At 37.1% G+C, this 7,994-nt stretch overlaps 1 pseudogene; it reads right to left on the bottom strand.

The window, feature by feature from the left end:
• Positions 1–3,570: 3,570 nt before the first annotated feature.
• LOC110222315 (eukaryotic translation initiation factor 3 subunit E pseudogene) lies at positions 3,571–5,009 on the bottom strand (annotated as a pseudogene).
• Positions 5,010–7,994: the final 2,985 nt, after the last annotated feature.

Genomic DNA, 7,994 nt, shown 5'->3' with positions numbered 1-7,994 from the left:
AAAAAAAAAAGAACTTGAACTTCTTTATTCCTGGGTAACTCCCCACAGATGTAACCTGTGACTTTGATGTATAACTTTGTGAAGATGCCCAGACTCCTTCTGTTTGCACATGCTATATTATGATTTTATTCCATTTGCTGGGTTTTCCTGACATAAGTGCATGTTTATTGTCATTTTAATGCCATCGGTGAAGCAGATCACTTTTCAAACTCACATTACTTTAAATAACTTCATTTTTATTTTCCCCCCAGAAGAAATGAAATGTAAGCATAATGCTACTTTCAAAGAAGACCCCTAGCTCTCTTCATTTATAATTATCTTCATATCAATGGTGCACATTAAATAACCAAAGGCATTGGCCTTTGTTTAATTCTACATTGAACATGTAGTCTAGTGGAGACTCAGGGACAGAGTGGTCCAAATTATTTTCTTAACTCCATCCAAAAGTTATGAAGAACTGCTAAGCAGGGTTGTCATTAGGATGTTAAAAATAAACCCCAGAGAAATCTCTGCAGACAGAATGACTTCTCAGTGTTTACCTTCTAAAACTGGGTGTTGGATAAATGGAATCATATTTCCCCACTCTCCAAGTCACTTGGTCTACACACTTCCAAATAAATAATCAATTTAGCAGATACAAACAATATGTAAAGTTACTATGGGGCAGGGATATTGGTGAAGGATTGATATAATTTATCATTTGGTAAGATATGGGGCTTGGTGAACAAAATCTGAATGAAGCTTTAACTTTACAAACAATCACATTAGCATTGTGTAGACACAACTTACAATCTCTTCCATACCTATCTGAAATGTCAAGATAATATTGACAGGTTTCAAAAGAGGCAGAATCCTCATGTGCCCACAATAAAAGAAATCTTCATGTGAAGAAACAGTACTCTTTTCAGGCAGGTGCTTCTTTCCCAGAAAATTAAGAAGATAAAATGTGGGGGATGCAAGAAGCCAAACTCAATCTTCTTGGAGTTCTCCTACCCCTTCTATTCTAGGGACATGTAAGTTCTGTCTGGATTGATGATTAACCTTCTGCATAGCACTGCATTGGCCCTGTTATCTCCTGCTGATTCTGTCCCTTCCTCCAGCTGGCCTATGCACTGTCTCTAGGACCTCTTTCTAAAGTAATCCCTATTGAGTTTTGTCAAAAATACTGTCTTCAACTCCCAAGAGGATTTATGGAATGAAGACTCCAGCCTCCAAGTGCAAGAGGGGGGAATGTGATTTACAACTTAATATGTTGTAAAGGAAAACAATTCTCCATAAACATCTTAATCCTACTCTGATGCCTCATTATGTTGTGAAGATAACCCTGGGTTCTCTAATAGTTTCCCAGGAGCATACTCATCATTAGAAATCTGACTGACAGTTGACCCCCCCCATAACAACATATAGTAGACAAAATACATGTATCTGTTCGTTTTACGGGGCCTTCTTCCACTTCCCTGATAACAGTGGGAGGGGAATGGTAGAAAAGGGGACAGAAGATACATTGAGTCACATAGTTCTTAGATTATTTTTCAGATATTAACTTGTGTTACTCTTAGTGAACAGTCTTTGTCTTCATGTTCAATCACTCATGAGTTGGCACACAATCATGACCAAACTATATCTGTATTGAAATTATTTCTAAGGCTAAAGCCAGAAAATGTATAGAGATTTTAGCTAAATGGAAGGATGACTAACAGGCATGAAGAAAGTGTTTCATGTGTCACCTGGTTGCCTTTCTTTAAGTGCTCAGGTCACGTGTAAGTAAAGAGATGACTATAAAAATTCTTGCAGCCCATGTACCAATATCAAACGCAGAGGAGAATTAGAGAAAGGAGTAGTCACTAATGGATTGATCTCAACTTATAGGGAGGTTTAATGTGGAGTGTTCCCCAAAAGCTTTTCTAGACACCATGCTAATCAATAATTTTGAATTGAAGGAACACATGGCATTATAGCCAGCTTATTCAGTCTGTAGAAATCACAGTTTGGAAGAATAAGTCACATATTTAATAAGGTTCCAGACTCCCAAAGTACCGCAACAGCTTAGAATGAGTTAAATCTCATAAGACAGTATTTAATAGGGACAAATATAAATTCTACAGTGACAAAACAGATGACTATAAAGTGAAACACTTATGCAAATCAATTATTTGATATCCCATAGATTGGAGTTTGTAACTATTTTTTATAACGGTCATTCAATTTGTTGAAACTCATTGACCCCTCTCTCAGAACAATATTTTTAAATGAATAAAATAAAATACAAAAAAAAAAAGGAAATCAATTATGGGGAAATAGAGTTGGCAATTTTTTAAGTTCATGGACCCCAGGTTAAGAACCCTATGTATAAATAAAAAAAGATTGAGATTGACTAATTTAAACAAAAAAACCCCAATGCAATCAAGTTAGTTATTTTATGTATATATGTATCTTAAGAATGGCAATTTGATCCAACAATAATTTATTGAATGTTCTTTGTGTCCTAGTCTTCTATTTTCTCAAGAAATTAATTTTCATATAACATCTGAAACTAGTAGTAGAAATATTCTATTAATTCAATTCAATAAACATTTTGTTATATGCAAAGCATTGTACAAGGAGCTACAGTTTTTTTTTTTGATTGAGGGAGATGGAGTACAGGCCTATACTTTTATTGGTGTAGGATCTTCTGAGAAGGAAATTTCCTCCACTGAAACAGATCAGCATCAGCTGTACAACTCATTATCTTATTAGAGATCACTGAGAAAGAACACTGAGAGGTTAGGTCACTTCTTCAGTGTCACACAGTCTGTATGGATCAGCGAAAGGACTGAATCAAAGCTCTTCCCAGCGCTAACTCCACTATTCTATGGGATCTTTACTTCTATGCATACAAATCCCAAATTTACATTGTTACCCCTGACATCACTCATAAGATCCAGACGTTGCTTTCTCAACAAATAGGACATCTTGAACTGGATGTTCCATTGGCATCTCAAACGTATTACATCTAATACAAAGCTAACTATATTTCCCTCTAAACTTGATTCTTTTTCTGATTTCACCAAGTAGTTGGTCCTACCTCTCTATTCCCTCTGCCACCAACCAACTAGTCACTTATTACAAAACACATGGACCACTATAATGTTGTCATGATAGGTACCATAATTCCTAATTAAATCCACTATTTTGTTATAATGCTGTCAGAATAAATTTCCTTATGTATTGTGACCATGTCAGTATTCTGCTCAAAAATCTTCCCTGGCTCCCAACGCCTAATGAGTGCCCTTCCACAATCTAGTACTTCCCTACCTTCCCAGTCTTATGTCATATTATTCCCCTTCATGTATTCTACATGATAGGAAACCTGGGCTATGTTCTATCCCCCTCAATATGTTCTGTCCTCCTGACCATGTCCTGTATTTTGCTTTCTCCATGCCCTTGTTTATATTATTCTAGACATCTAGAACATCCTCCCTTACCCCCTTTTCCCCTTTGGATTCACATGCATCTTTTCTTTTCTTTTCTTTTTTTTAAATGAAACATAGTCAATTTTATTCAAATTCACAATATTTCATTTTCTAGAACTAAATATTTTGTATAATATGTTTATTTAAGTGGGAATTTTTCAATATGTTTCTCTTCCAAAGTATTTTAGTAGAAACCAGAGTCTTGAGTAGCCCAGTCAGGAGCCTCTGACCTACTATTCTGATTAAGTTTTTTCTCAATATTCATGGCCAGCATCTGCTTCGAAAAGAAAGGCTTTTAGTCTTTTCAATCACTTGCTGATAGGGTGAGACTGCGTTGTTACCCATAACCACATGGCCGAATTTGGAGTCAATCTTGGCATCAAGCCTGGCATTTCTAATCAAATTGACAATCCACCTTTCAGCTTCTTCAGGAGTCATGTTTAACTTATCTGCCAACATGCTTATGCTGATACACTGACGAATGCGACAGAAAGTCTCAAATATGAACAGTCGAGCATTTTCAATGAAATCCTCAAGGCAAGCCACCAGGAAAAAGTCATTTACAAGAACCGATTCACATTTTCTTAATTTTTTCTGGGCACCATCAAAGTCAAAGTTAACATACAAGCATTCAACAAACTCTGTTATAGGATCTTTGTATGTGTAGGACTTCTGCTGAATAACTTTGACTAGGTCTTTTAATACCTGTCTTCATTTTCGAACATCTTTGTTTGTTATGACTGCAATAGTCAAATAGCGGAGAATATGTGGACACATAGTCTGAATTGCATTAAGATATTGTGGCTGGTAAAGAAAGAGATCAATAATGTTGTCTCGACCTTTTGGGTGGTTGAAGAATACAAATAGAGACCAATGAATCAGCCATGTTCTCTGCTGAAGGGATTGGAGTGGAGAACTGACAGAATTATTATTTATGGTCTCTTTCAATCTTGTGAGGTCTTCCATGGCTGCATCCCAATTCTGCATTAAAATTTCAGATGCTAGTTTTCCCCACAGTGAACTCAAAGCATTTCTATCAGTTGAGGGGACCAACACTCTAAAAAAGTAGAGACACTCTGCTGCTCCTGAATAGTTGCCACGTTCATATTGGAATTTTGCATATCTATAGAGTGTATCTAAATATTCTTGTCTAAAACCATGTTTATCAACCAAGTAGTCAAACAGCATCCGACCATCCCTGGTAGACTGCATTTGCCTTGTTGTTTCTGGATCTTTAAACATCTTGACAATTGGTTCAGTTTCTGCCTGCAGGTGTTTTAGTTGTGCAACAACAGTAGTTCTTTATTCACACAAAGCATGAGGAATGTCACCAGAATAAAGGTTTTTATACACATCCATGGCAAAGTCCACCATGTTTGTGTCACTAAGAAGGTCCAATTTTCCCTGAAGTAATTCCTTTTCATTATATATCTCCTTGACTGAGAGAAACTCGAGCAATGGGAAGACCAGATGGCGGTCCAAAAAGTGCGCGATGCGAGTAGTAAGATAGTACTCTGCCATCTTGCTGGGAAAAAGTCACATGCATCTTTTCAAGCTAGCACTGGGATACCCATCAATTAGGGAATGTCCAAACAAGTTGTGGTATGTGATTGTGATGGAATACTACTGTGCTATAAGAAACAATGAACTTAATGATCTTAGAAAAACAAGGAAAGGCTTACACAAGTGAAGAATGAAATGAGCAGAACCAAGAGAATACTATATACAGTAACAGCAATATTGTTTTAGGAATGACTTTGAGTGAATAAGTCATTTTGACTATTATAAATACACAAATTAACTACAAAGGACATATGAAGAAAGATGTTATCTGTATCCAAAGGGAAAACTGACAAATAGAAATATGTATAGAATAATTTTACATATATATACCTATTTGTATCTAATGGTAGCCATCTCTAGGGCAGGGCAGGGCAGGGAGAGGGAAGGGAAAAAAAGAAATTTACATGATAACTTTATTACATATTTAAAATGAAAAGCAAGTTGTACATAACAGATTTGCAGTTTAAAGTGCAATCATCTTTTTATTATACTGTATTATGGGCACGCTTGTTTTATTCCATAAATTAAAAAGCATTCATATAGCACTTTAATGTTTGGAAAGCACTTTACCTATGTCACCTCATTTTGTCCTTACAACAACTCTTTAGGGTAGGTGCTATTACTATTCCCATTTTTCAGATGAGGAAATTAAGGGTACAAGAGACTAGATGACTTTCCCAGGGTCACAGTTACCATCTAAGGAGGATTTGAACTAAATTTTCATGACTTCAATTCCAATACCCTCTCCACTATGCTGCAAAGCTCAACTCAATGTCATTTTGTCCATAAGCCTTCCATTATCTCTATTGTTGAAGGTTTTCCATACCTTATGTAACAACTTGTTTCTCAATTCTCTAACATACTTATTTAATGTAAAATAATATATATTACAGTTATTTGTATTTGTCATCCTTCTATTATATTGTAAGCTCCATGAGAGTGAGAATTTTTTTTCAATGTTGTATCTCTCTGGCACCCAAGATAATGCTCTGCATACAACAGGCACTGAATAAATTTCTTTGTTATGAATGTATGCCATCTTACCACATTCACTTAAGAATAAGAAAGATGATAGTTGGATCAATGAAAGAGCTATATTTGTTCCTGAGGATAAAAATTGGAGCTTTGATTTAGAACTGGAAGATGTCTTAGATTACATCTAGGCCAATCTCCTAATTTTACAATATGGAAACTGAGACCCAGAGTAATTGTATTTCTCTATATTACTTAAGTTAGTAACAATGGAGACTCTTCCTAATTTTAAAATTACATGCCCATGGTAATTTATTGGATATTCACTAATTTTTACATTATTCATTCTAAAGAAATTCTAAAGCAGGTTCAAATTCTGCCTCAGAGACATATTAACTCTGTGACTATAGGCAAGTCACTTAATCTCTCAGCAAACTAGAGAACCCATTAAGATAAAAAAGATGTCAACCAGAATTGCTAGAGGAAGTTTCCTCACCTGGAAGGGCAAAATTCACACACACACACACCCCTGTATTTCAAATGTAGAAGCATGATTGAAACATATAGACATTCAATAAATGCTTATTTAAACTGAATTCTACTGAATTCTTCCCAAACAATTCTTTCCACAAGTTTCAGTACAATGAATCAACCTTAGCCACTTTATTTACTTATTCATTAGTCCATTCAAAATATATACTATTCAAGGCATATCACTTCCAGGAAGAATCTTCTACCCAGTCAGGCTGGATAATAAGCAAAGAGATATTTATATTGTGTACAAAATTTGGAGTTACTGTGTGCATGTTGTGTGTGTGTGTGTTGAGAATATGTATGCTTCTCACTAGAAATAAATGAGATAGGAGATTTCTGCTTCCAGAAGCCAAGATGGTGGAGTGAAAAGGTACTTGCTCTCACTCTCCCCTATCAACCTCTGAAAACCCAGAAAATATCACCCCAGAAAAAAATCCTGGAACAGCTGAACTAGAAGAAAGATGGGGAGCAGCAGTGCAGCAGCCCAGCAAAAGGGGTCTCCCAGTACCTCAGTAAAAATAAAAGAGGCAGAACTATGAGGGGTCCCAGGCTGATAAGTTACCTGCAGCATTCATCTGAAAGGAGGTGAAGAAAACAACCTAAAGGCTTCCTAAAGCCCCAGCCTTACTGATACAAGCCCAACACCAGGTGAGCTGTCAGAGCCCTGTAGCCTCCAATTGTGAAGAAATCCTGAAGCCCAGGTGGTAGAACAGGCAAACACCAACACCTGGACCTCCTAGTGCCTCAGTGAGGGGGGGACCAGTGGAAACCAGCTCAGAAAACCACCAGGTGCCTCGGCACTCTACCACAAAGGAATCTCCCAGTGCATTAGCAGAAAGAGGGAGACAACACTGCAGGGGCCCCAGGCAGATAAACACCTGCAGCACCCATCTAAAAGGAGCTGAAGAAAGCTAAAGGAAAGGAAAAGCAGGCAACCTAGAATTGCCTGAAAGTTCCAGCCTTGCTGATTCCAGCCCAACAAGGTAAGCTGCCAGAAACCTACAGCCTCCAATTGCCAGCATAAGAGGCCCCAGCACAAAGCCAGTGACCAAGACCTAGGCTCCCAACACAAGAAGCTTGGGTCAGTACCCTCTGTTCCCCAGCAGGAGAGCTCAATCTCTTTAAAGGCCAGGGAATAAAGAAACACCATGAGTAAAAGAAACGTACCATAGATTCATATTATGAGAAGAGTGAAGATCAAGACAGAAATTCTGAAGAGGACAACATTGTCAACAAACCCACATCTGCAACAACAAAAGGGAATATGAACTGGTCTGAAGCCCAAAAAGCCTTCTTAGAAGAGCTCAAGAAGGATTTTAATAGTCAAATGAGAGAGGTAGAAGAGTCCTTCAAAAATACAATTGGCCAATTGGAAAAAAAATACACTGAAGAAAACAAGTCCCTAAAAAACACAATTGGCCAATTGAAGAAGGAAGACAAAAACTAACAGAAGAGTACACTGAAGAAAACAAA

The sequence above is a fragment of the Phascolarctos cinereus genome, unplaced genomic scaffold (genome assembly GCF_003287225.1).
Source record: "Phascolarctos cinereus isolate Bilbo 61053 unplaced genomic scaffold, phaCin_HiC Scaffold_4;HRSCAF=312, whole genome shotgun sequence".
In the NCBI taxonomy this organism is placed as follows: domain Eukaryota; kingdom Metazoa; phylum Chordata; class Mammalia; order Diprotodontia; family Phascolarctidae; genus Phascolarctos; species Phascolarctos cinereus.
This window is presented reverse-complemented; position numbering and strand designations above follow the sequence as displayed.